The sequence below is a fragment of the Moschus berezovskii genome, chromosome 6 (assembly GCF_049115385.1).
Source record: "Moschus berezovskii isolate FMDL1 chromosome 6, NW_MosBer_1.0, whole genome shotgun sequence".
Classification (NCBI taxonomy): Eukaryota; Metazoa; Chordata; class Mammalia; order Artiodactyla; family Moschidae; genus Moschus; species Moschus berezovskii.
In genome coordinates, this window is record NC_142465.1 from 68,321,038 (window position 1) to 68,333,164 (window position 12,127).

Below are 12,127 nucleotides of genomic sequence, written 5' to 3' on the forward strand. Positions count from 1 at the left end.
TCCAGGGAGGCCTTCCTCGACTATGCAATTTAATTTTCCGCTATCAAAACTTATCTATTTCTTTGCTTGCTATTGTCTCCCTTACTAGAATGTAAACTTTTTACCACTGTATCCTCATCACTTAAAATACTATTCAATATACAGGAAGAAAACAGTTAATATGTTAAAGGGATAATTACCTAAGAAAGGAATGATAAGAATAGTAGCTGTCCATGGTACCAATTTTGGCTTGCTGCTGCTGCTGCTAAGTCGCTTCAGTAGGGTCCGACTCTGTGCGACCCCACAGACGGCAGCCCACCAGGCTCCGCTGTCCCTGGGATTCTCCAGGCAAGAACACTGGAGTGGGTTGCCATTTCCTTCTCCAATGCATGAAAGTGAAAAGTGAAAGTGAAGTCGCTCAGTTGTGTCTGACTCTTCACAACCCCATGGACTGCAGCCTACCAGGCTCCTCCATCCATGGGATTTTCCAGGCAAGAGTACTGCAGTGGGTTGCCATTGACTCTACAAATATACACAGATGGTTTACCATCTTAAAAAATTTCTTGGCAACAATGTAGCTTATATAAATTAATATTGATACATATGCAAATAAAAATACTTCTGAATAAGGCCAAGACATGAAGAAACATTCACAGGAGAGGATAAGACTATAGGAGTTTTGTTGATTTACAGACAGTAGGGAATAAGAGAAGGGAAGGGAATTTGAGTTCAATGAGAGCAATAAAACGACAAGCGCTTGAGTGATGATAGGTGACCTAAGTGGTGGCTGAGGCATGACGATATTAATCCAGAAAGTCTCTTTGCAGAGTGAACACTGGGTTCTGTGCTCTAGTGTACAATATGTCAGGCAGCTTCTTACCCAGATAACCCTCAAAGGAATGGCTGCAATTAAAATCATTTATACTCCTCAATTAAAGGATTCTTTCTTTAAGTCTATTAAACTGTTTTATTGACTGCATTATGATACAAACATGAAAAAGGAACTATTTAGAATGATGTACATTATTTCTTACTGTCTATAAGATTCAGGTTCATCCAAATGTTGGACGATGACCAATGTCCCCAGAATTTATATTGTTAGAAGCTCCAGTATCAAGGTATCATAGAAATATTTAAAACTAGGAAAAACAAAATCATTTTTAAAAATCCAGTGGTTCAATGGTAAAGAATATGCCTGCCAATGCAGGAGATGCAGGAGATGGGAGTTCAATCTCTGGGTTGGGAAAATCTCCTAGAGGTAGCAATGGCAACCCACTCCAGTATTCTAAACCCCATGGACAGAGAAGCCTGGATGGCTACAGTCCATGGGGTGGCAGAGTCATATATAACTTATCAACTGAGCAGCAGCAGCAAAGATGAAATATATAAGAATATATTTTAAAGTGACTACATAAATGGAAAAAGAACTATGAAAACAAGTTAGAATTAAGAAATTGTAACATGCATGTTAAAACATTACTATGAACTAAAATTCTGAAACCAAAAGAAAGAGAGAATTGGCAAGCCATTTTATATTATCTTTGCTGATTTTTTCTTTTCTAATTTTTGAGGCACAAAACAAAATGATCTCCAAAAGAAGCACTTCTGATATGCCAAGTTGTTTTTGAGGCTAGTTTAACCATACAAGAACCATCTGAGTATGTACAATCCCATTGTATATCGTTGAAGAAATCAAGGCATTAAAATGAATCAGCTTTATTAACTGTATCTGAGAAGTTATGTAAAAATAGTTGTCTTTGAAATGTCCTGACCTAAGGAAATTTAAAGATTACATTCAGTTCAGTTCAGTCGCTAGAACTGAAATATATTAATATATATTGGTTTCTAAATATTTTTCTGTTGCAACACAACATATGTTGATATACACAAAACAGTTTAAGAGTAAATTACAAACAATTATCATAAAATGATAAGCCCTTGAAATAATACATTTTTAATGTATTTTAGGTAGCCAGCTGTCCATGTGTTGCAATGAAAAATGACTCATCAAAGGTATATAACATTCTATAATTTCCTCTTCACACTCAGGTGACAGTGACAAATTGCTCAAGTTTCCACCTTGTATTCCTATCATCACTATATGTTTGAAAAATCAATATATGACTTGTGGTCAAAGATTACAAATACAACCTACATTCTACATTTGTAGATTACAAATAGAACCTACAGCTCTTTTTTTCTTCTCCATCTACCTTACCATTTTCCTTTCATCATTACCCACCTATTATTTCCTTTCCCTTTTCACTTGTTCTCTTCACAGAGTTGTATGTATCCCCTTCATGATACATACCAACTCCAGCCCATTACCCTTGCACCCAAGAAGAAGTAATTTTTTACTGACTTTTCCAATACATTAAGCTACTGTAGCAAGAGGCTGCATGGGCTGACTAACACAAATTAGGTAGAGTACAAAACCATCTTGGAAAACTGAGTTTAGTAGGAGCATGATAACAGGAGGGAAAGGCACATGGAAAAGGGTATATCATGGCCCAGCCCGAGCAGAGCTGGATTGCAGAGCCTCACTGAAGAGTTGTGGTGCATTATCACACCTAGGCACAAACATGCCAAAAATATAAAAAAGAGCCAGGCCGCTGATAACCTGCATTTTTTGTTTATGGTTGTTTCTCCCTTCCAGTATAAAATATACTGCTCATCCATAGGATATAAAAAGATAGTGGACACCATTTTTCTTTTAACAAGTTCCCTTATAATTCCTATTAATTTTGTCTGTTTTCAGAATGTAGAAGCCTAATTAGTAGGACCAAATCTCAGTTGTACCAGGAATTAAGCTAAGTAATAAAAATCCTTCTAGGAGTTCATTCAAATTAAATAGAGCTTTATTTTTACTAGTAAGGTAACTGTAAGAAGTACAGTGGATAAAATATTTGTTGACAGGTACAGAAAATAACGTAACATTTTACTAATGAACACTCAATGGAGATATCATTTGCCTTTTTTTGCATTGTTCACATTTACTTATTAATGGGTTATTAATTCATCCTTTTTAAAATATTTGATTCATCGAATAGTGCATAAAACAAAAACTGCATACATCCATTAAATAAAATAAAGGCTAATGTTTTATGTGTTAGGCCTTCTGTAGGCACTTGACACAGGTCAACTCATTTAATTCTCACAAAACAATGTGTGGAGTCATCCTCATTTTACAAATGTAGAAACCGAGGCTGATTCACAGAGGTTGGGTATATTCTTAGAAAGTTATCAAGACAGAATCAGAATTCAGATTACCAAAATGAATGCTTTTTATACCATTCTAGCTTATCTCCCTAGAAGGAAGATACCAAGAAAAATTCAGGATTTAATTAGCATAGCCTGAGTGCCTACTGTATGCAAGGCATAAAGCAGAGTGTGCTGAAGCATAAACATTTGTTAAACACAGGCACTGCCCTCAGGCAGTTTACAACCTAAAACAATACATATTGGGAATAAACTCTGAATATTCATTAGAAGGACTGATGCTGAAGCTGAAGCTCCAATACTTTGGCCACGTGATGAGAAGAGCCAACTCACTGGAAAGGACCCTGATGCTGGGAAAGATTGAGGGCAGAAGGAGAAGAGGGTGAAAGAGGATGAGATGGTTGGATGTCATCACCGACTCTATGGACATGAGTTTGAGCAAACTCCAGGAGATAGGGAAGGATAGGAAAGCCTGGCATGCTGCAGTCCATGGGGTCACAAAGACTCAGACATGGCTGAGCAACTGACCTACAAATATACATATATATATATGTATATATATATAATAAAAGGGAGAGATTCACAGATGTAAAAAAAAAATAAGTTATTTGAATATTAAGAGAAAGATTTCAGGCAGGGGAGTTCTGGCTAAACCTTTAGGAAGGAAAAAGCATTTGAGTTGGGCCTTAACTTCGATAGAATTAATAGTTTTGCACCAACTAGTTGCTCACTAACACTTGAAAGAAGTACCCATCTCACATACCACAGAGGGTACACATCTCATTTAGAATTTAGCTTCTAAAAGTCCAGAGTGGTTCTATACCAACTGTAATGTGGTTTCAGTTGCTGAGAAATGTGTTTAAGTTGAACATCTAAAATTATTTCCGTGAAATTGTGCTTTGAGTTTGAAAGTTTAGAAACTGGCACTTCAGAGACTTGTTATCTATGGAGCACACATTTTTTTGCCTTCTTTTAATAAGCTTTGATTTTTCGCACAGGATAAAACATTTTATCACCTGAAAATATTTCCAAGTAGATCCATATTGATATGGATTTCACTATCAGTAGCAGGGTTCTAATTTCTTTTTATTCCATAGTCCAGTGGTCAGTAAACTTCAGCAAAAATCCAGCCAATTGCCCCTTTTCATAAATAAAGCTGTTATTTAATAAATTGCAACAGAGATCATACAGTAACAAAGATAAAATAGTCACTATCTAACCTTTACAGGAGTCAGCAGACCTGTGCCATAGACAATATATTCAGTAAATATCTATTAAAGGCTTACAAGGGTAGGTAGCTAGAAAGTGGGTTTCTAGATGAAATACTGTAGCATTAATTTATATAGCAATAAGAAAAAGAGTAAGTTCCCATATAGTTGGAAATTTAAGGGAAAAATATGGGAGCATAACTAAAAATGAAAATTAGATAATATTTAGGCTGAATAATAAAGAAACCCTGCTTATTTAACTTCTATGCAGAGTACATCATGAGAAACGCTGGGCCAGAGGAAGCACAAGCTGGAATCAAGATTGCTGGAAGAAATATCAATAACTTCAGATATGCAGATGACACCACCCTTATGGCAGAAAGTGAAGAGGAACTAAAAAGGCTCTTGATGAAAGTGAAAGAGGAGAGTGAAAATTTGGCTTAAAGCTCAACATTCAGAAAACTAAGATCATGGCATCCGGTCCCAACACTTCATGGCAAATAGATGGGGAAACAGCAGAAACTGTCAGACTTTATTTTTTGGGGCTCCAAAATCAATGCAGATGCTGATTGAAGCCATGAAATTAAAAGACGCTTACTCCTTGGAAGGACAGTTATGACCAACCTAGACAGCATATTAAAAAGCAGAGACATTATTTGTCAACAAAGGTCTGTCTAGTCAAGGCTACGGTTTTTCCAGTGGTCATGTATGGATGTGACAGTTGGAGTATAAAGAAAGCTGAGTGCTGAAGAATTGACACTTTTGAACTGTGGTGTTGGAGAAGACTCTTGAGAGTCCCTTGGACTGCAAGGAGATCCAATCAGTTCATCCTAAAGGAGATCAGTCCTGGGTGTTCATTGGAAGGACTGATGTTGAAGCTGTAACTCCAATACTTTGGCCACCTGATGCGAATAACTGACTCCTTGGAAAAGACCCTGATGCTGGGAAAGATTGAGGGCAGGAGGAGAAGGGGATGACAGAGGAAGAGATGGTTGGATGGCATCACCAACTTGATGGACGTGGGTTTGGGTGGACTCCGGGAGTTGGTGATGGACAGGGAGGCCTGGCGTGCTGCGGTTCTTGGGGTCACAAAGAGTTGGACACGACTGAACAACTTAACTGAACTTAATAAAGAAAAACAAAATCAAAATATGTGTGATACAGCTAATGTAGCATTAGAAAGGGCTTTATAGCCTTAATACATCAGTTCAGTTCAGTTCAGTTGCTCAGTCGTGTCTGACTCTTTGTGACCCCATGAACCGCAGCATGCCAGGCCTCCCTGTCCATCACCAACTTCCAGAGTCCACCCAAACCCATGTCCATCAAGTTGGTGATGCCATCCAACCATCTCATCCTCTGTCGTCCCCTATTGTCACCCTGCTTATTTAACTTATATACAGAGTACATCATGAGGAATGCTGGGCTGGAAGAAGCACAAGCTGGAATCAAGATTGCCGGGAGAAAGATCAATAACCTCAGATATGCAGATGACACCACCTTTATGGCAGAAAGTGAAGAGGAACTCAAAGGCCTCTTGATGAAAGTGAAAGAGGAGAGTGAAAAGGTTGACTTGAAGCTCAACATTCAGAAAACGAAGATCATGGCATCTGGTCCCATCACTTCATGGGAAATAGATGGGAAACAGTGGAAACAGTGTCAGACTTTATTTTTTGGGCTCCAAAATCAAAATCCATACATTACCACTGGAAAAACCATAGCCTTGACTAGATGGACCTTTGTTGGTAAAGTAATGTCTCTGCTTTTTAATATGCTGTCTAGGTTGGTCATAACTTTCCTTCCAAGGAGTAAGCGTCTTTTAATTTCATGGCTTCAATCAGCATCTGCAGTGATTTTGGAGCCCAGAAAAATTAAATCAGCCACTGTTTCCCCATCTGTTTGCCATGAAGTGATGGGACCAGATGTCATGATCTTAGTTTTCTGAATGTTGAGTTTTAAGCCAACTTTTTCACTCTCCTCTTAACTTTCATTAAGAGGCTCTTTAGTTCTTCTTCACTTTCTTCCATAAAGGTGGTATCATCCACCATCACATATCACGTATCCTTCTCTGACTCTGACCCTCCATCTTTTTTCTTGTAAGGACCTTTGTGCTTACATTGGGTCCACATGGATAATCCAGGGTATCTCCCCACCTCAGGATCTTTAACTTAATCACATCTGCAATTCCCTTTGCCATACAAGGTCATCACTTAATCAGGTTGTAAAGGTTAGAATATGAAGAAGGGAATTAATTTGTCTACTACAGCCATGTTCATTATTAACCAAATTCTGGCACAAATTTTTAGCCCTATTTTGTGACCAAAACCAAGCCAAAGAAAAAGAAATGGAAGGCAAAGTGGTTGTTTGAGGAGGCTTTACAAAAAGCTGAGAAAAAAAATGCAAAAGGGAAGGAAGAAAGGAAAAGATACACCCAACTGACTGCAGAGTTCGAGAGTAAAGCAAGGAAAGATAAGAAAGACTTTAAGTGAACAATGCAAAGAAATAGATGAAAACAATACAATGGGAAAGACTAGAAATCTCTTCAAGAAAATTGGAGATACCCATCTTTGTCATGAAAAGATGAGCATGATAAATGATAGAAGTGGTAAGGACCTAACAGAAGCAGAAAAATTAATTTAAGGTGACAAGAATACACAGAATTATACAAAAAAGTCTTAATGACCTAAATAACATGATGCTGTGGTCACCTACCTAGAGCCAGACATCCTGGAGAGTAAAGTCAAATGGGCCTTCAGAAGCACTACTACAAACAAAACTTGTGGAGATGATGGAATTCGAGTTGTGCTATTTAAAATCCTAAAAGGTGACATATTGAGTGCTTCACTCAATACATCAGCAAATTTGGAAACCTCAGCAGTGGCCACAGGACTGGAAAAGGTCAGTTTTCATTCCAATCCCAAATAAGGGCAATGCCAAAGAATGTTCCAACTACTGTACAACTGAAATTCCCTGGTAGCTTAGCTAGTAAAGAATCCACCTGCAATCCAGGAGATCCTGGTTTGATCCCTGTGTCAGGGAGTACCCATGGAGAAGGGATAGGCTACCCACTCCAGTATTCTTGGGCTTCCCTGATGGCTCAGATGGTAAAGAATCTGCCTGCAATGAGGAAGACCTGGGTTCAATCTCTGGGTTGGGAAGATTCCCTGGAGGGGCAGGCATGGCAACACACTCCAATATTCTTGACCAGAGAAACCCCATGGACAGAGGAGCCTGGTGGGCTGCAGCCCATGGGGTCACAAAGAGTCAGACACAACTGAGCAACTAAGCACCATACAACTGCACTCATTTCACATGCTAGCAAGGTCATGCTCAAAATCCTTCAGGCTAGGCTTCAGCAGTATGTGAACCAAGAACTTCAGATGCAGAAGCTAGATTTAGAAAAGGCAGAGGAACCGGAGATCAAACTGCCAACATTTGTTGGATCATGAAGAAAGCAAAGGAGTTCCAGAAAAACATCTACTTCTGCTTCATTGACTATGTTAAAGCATTTGACTGGGTGGATTACAACAAAGTGTGGAAAATTCTTCAGTCCAGTTCAGTTCAGTTCAGTCGCTCAGTCGTGTCCGACTCTCCGCGACCCCATGAATCACAGCACGCCAGGCCTCACTGCCCATCACCAACTCCCGGAGTTCACTCAAACTCATGTCCACAGAGTCGGTGATGCCATCCAGCCATCTCATTCTCTGTCATCCCCTTCTCCTCCCGCCCCCAACCTTTCCCAGCATCAGAGTCTTTTCCAGTGAGTCAACTCGTTGCATGAGGTGGCCAAAGTATTGCAGTTTCAGCTTTAGCATCAGTCCTTCCAATGAACACCCAGGAATGATCTCCTTTAGAATGGACTGGTTGGATCTCCTAAGATATGGAAATACCAGACCACCTTATTTGTCTCCTGAGAAACCTGTATGTAGGTCAAGAAGCAACAGGTAGTACTGGACATAGAACAACAGATTGGTTCAAAATTGGGAAAGGACAATCACAAGGCTGTATATTTGTTACCCTGTTTATCTAACTTCTATGCAGAGTACATCATATGAAATGCTGGGCTTTTCATCCAGTATTCTTTGGCTTGGATGAATCATAAGCTGGAATCAAGATTTCCAGGAGAAATATCAACAACTTCAAATATGCAAATGATACCACTCTAATGGCAGAAAATGAAGAAGAACTAAAGAGCCTTTTATAGAGAGTGAAAGAGGAAAGTAAAAAGAAACTAGCTTAAAACTCAGCATTCAAAAACTAAGATTATGGACATCTAGGTTGCTTCCATGTCCTGGCTGCAATGAACATTGTTTATAATAGCCAGGACATGGAAGCAACTTAGATGTCCATCTGCAGATGAATGGATAAGAAAGCTTTGGTACATATACACAATGGAGTATTATTCAGCCATCAAAAATAATGCATTTGAATCAGTTTTAATGAGGTGGATGAAATTGGAGCCAATTATACAGAGTGAAGTAAGCCAGAAAGAAAAACATCAATACAGTATATTAACGCATATATATGGAATTTAGAAAGATGGTAACCTTAACCCTGTATCAGTTCAGTTCAGTTCAATCGCTCAGTCATGTCCGACTCTCCGCGACCCCATGAATCACAGCACGCCAGGCCTCCCTGTCCATCACCAACTCCCGGAGTTCACTCAAACTCATGTCCACAGAGTCGGTGATGCCATCCAGCCATCTCATTCTCCGTCGTCCCCTTCTCCTCCCGCCCCCAACCTTTCCCAGCATCAGAGTCTTTTCCAGTGAGTCAACTCGTCGCATGAGGTGGCCAAAGTATTGCAGTTTCAGCTTTAGCATCAGTCCCTCCAATGAACATCCAGGATTGATCTCCTCTAGAATAAGAGACTGCAAAAGAGACATAGGTATATAGAATAGTCTTTGGAACTCTGTGGGAGAGGGTGAAGGTGGGATGATTGGGGAGAAAGGCATTGTAGCATGTATATTATCATAAGTGACCAGTCCAGGTTCGACGCCTGATACAGGATGCTTGGGGCTGGTGCACGGGGATGACCTGGAGGGAGGATATGGGGAAGAGGGAGGTGGGAGGGGGGTTCAAGAAAGGGAATACATGTATACCCGGGGCGGATTCATGTCAATGTATGGCAAAACCAACCAATATATTAATGTAAGATAATTTGCCTCCAGTAAAATAAATTAAAAAAATAAAAAAATAAAATAAAATTGGAAAAAAAAAACACAAAAACTAAGATTATAACATCTGGTCCCATCACTTCATGGCAAATAGAAGGGAGAAAAGTAGAAACAGTGACAAATTTTATTTTCTTGGGCTCCAAAATCACTGTGAACATTGACGGTAGCCATAAAATTAAAAGAACCTTGCTACTTGGAAGAAGAGCTATGACAAACCTAGACAGCATATTTAAAAGCAGAGACATTAGTTTGTCAACAAAGGTGTGTCTAGTCAAAGCTATGGTTTTTCCAGTAGTCATATATGAATGTGAAATTTGGACCATAAAGAAGGCTGAGTGCTGAAGAATTGAAGCTTTTGAACTGTGGTGTTGGAGAAGACTCTTGAGAGTTCCTTGTACTGTAAGGAGATCAAACCAGTCAATCATAAAGGAAATCAACCCTGAATATTCACTGTAAGGACTGATGCTGAACTTAAGCTCCAATACTTTGGCCACATGATATATAGAGTACACTCACTGGAAAAAACTCTGATGCTGGGAAGAACTGAGGGCAGGAAGAGAAGGTGGTAACAGAGATTGAGATGGTTAGATGGCATCACCAACTCAATAGACATGAATCAGCAGACTCTGGGAGATAGTGATGGACAGGGGAGCCTGGCATTCTGCAGTCCATGGGTTGCAAAAAGTTAGATACAATTTAGGAACTGAAAAACAACAAAGCACTGCTCCCACTGAATGCTCACCTTACTGAACTACAGTTTTATCATTTCCATATTTCAAATATTGGTTCTTTTAAAAGTTTTTGCAAGAGGAAATTTAGCAGAAGAATAAGATTATGGACTGTATCACAAATTCCCAGAGCTGTTAATATCTGAGTAATTCCTTAAGTCATTATTATTGTTTGGAATATTCCCAAAGTATGTAGTAATTTTATTACAGGAGGGAAAGTTAAACCCCTATCACAAAAGCATAACCATTCTGGTGTTGAAAGATACCTAAAGGATCATCTCAATTTCACGGATGACAAACACAGGATCTTCCTGACCCAGGGATCAAATTCCAGTCTCCTGCATTGCAGACAGATACTTTACCATCTGAGCCACCAGGAAAGCCCCATATAAGGCCCAAGAGGTTAAATTCTGATAATTTACTTCAATCTCTTATGAAGAGGAGAAGGAACATAAGTTGACTGTAAGACTGTACAGAAAGCTAAGAGCTGCTGCATTTACCCAAAAAATTATTTAAAAGTTTTATTGAAATATAGTTTATTTACAATGTTATCCCATTCTTTGTTGTACAGCAAAGTGACTTAGTTTTACACATATATACATTATCTTTTATATTCTTTTCCAGCATGATTTATCATAGGATATTGAGTATATTTGCCTGTGCTATACATTAGGACCTTATTTTATCCATTCTAAAAGCAATTGTTTGGGAGAGAGGTGGGAGGGGAGTTCAAGATGGGGAACACATGTACACCCAGGGCGGATTCATGTCAATGAATGGCAAAACCAACACAATATTGTAAAGTAATTAGCCTCCAATTAAAATAAATAAAAATAAATAAATAAATAAAAGTAATTGTTTGCATTTACCAACCCCAGTCCATCCCTCTCCCTCCTCCCTCCACCTTGGCAACCACAAGTTTGTTCTCTATGAGTCTGTTTCTGTTTTGTAGATGGGTTCATTTGTGTCATATTTTAGATTCAACACATAAATGATATCACACTTACCTGACACAGGCATACTGTGTGACTTACTTCACCTAGTATAATAACCTCTAACTGCATCCATGTTGCTGCAAATAGCATTATTTTGTTCTTCTTAATGTTTGAGTAGTATTCCATTGTATATGTATATGACATCTTTGGCCATTCATCTGTCAATGGATATTTAGGTTGTTTCCATGTTTTGCCTATTCTGAATAGTGCTGCTAGAACATAATAGTATATGTATCTTTTGGTATAAAAACAAGCATATGGATCAATGGAACAGAAAAAAGAGCCCAGAAATAAACCCAAACACCTATGGCCAGTTAATCTTCGACAAAGGAGGCAAGAATATAAAAATGGGAAAAAGACCATCTCTTCAACAAGTGGTGCTGGGAAAGTTGAACAGCCACATGTAAGTCAATAAAATTAGAACACACTCTCATATCATGTACAAAAATAAACTCAATATAATCTATAAAAACATTGAATCACTATGCTATACATATGACACTAATGTAATATTGTAAATCAACTAAATTTCTATATAAAAAAAGAAAGAGGTCCTACAATGACATTTGCATTCCTGATGTTATTTTAAGGCTTTACTGCATACTTAATAATTGAAATTCAATTAATTGCTTATGATTATCAATAGAAGAAACTTCTACATATTGAGGTATGGGGAAGTCATTCTAGCTTGTACATGATTTAAATTGAATACTGTGTTAACTAAAACAGCTTGTTTGTGGCCAAACACACATTGCTTTCATCATTAAAGAAAAAAAAAAAGATGCATTGACCAGAAGTACAGAATGTCCACGTTAAAAAATAAA

At 38.4% G+C, this 12,127-nt stretch overlaps 1 protein-coding gene across 1 annotated transcript in view; it reads right to left on the reverse strand.

Annotated features, from left to right (window-relative positions):
- Positions 1–12,127, reverse strand: part of LOC148777644 (ankyrin repeat and sterile alpha motif domain-containing protein 1B-like) — a 573,212-nt gene that overhangs the window by 235,551 nt on the left and 325,534 nt on the right. The window lies entirely within an intron of this gene.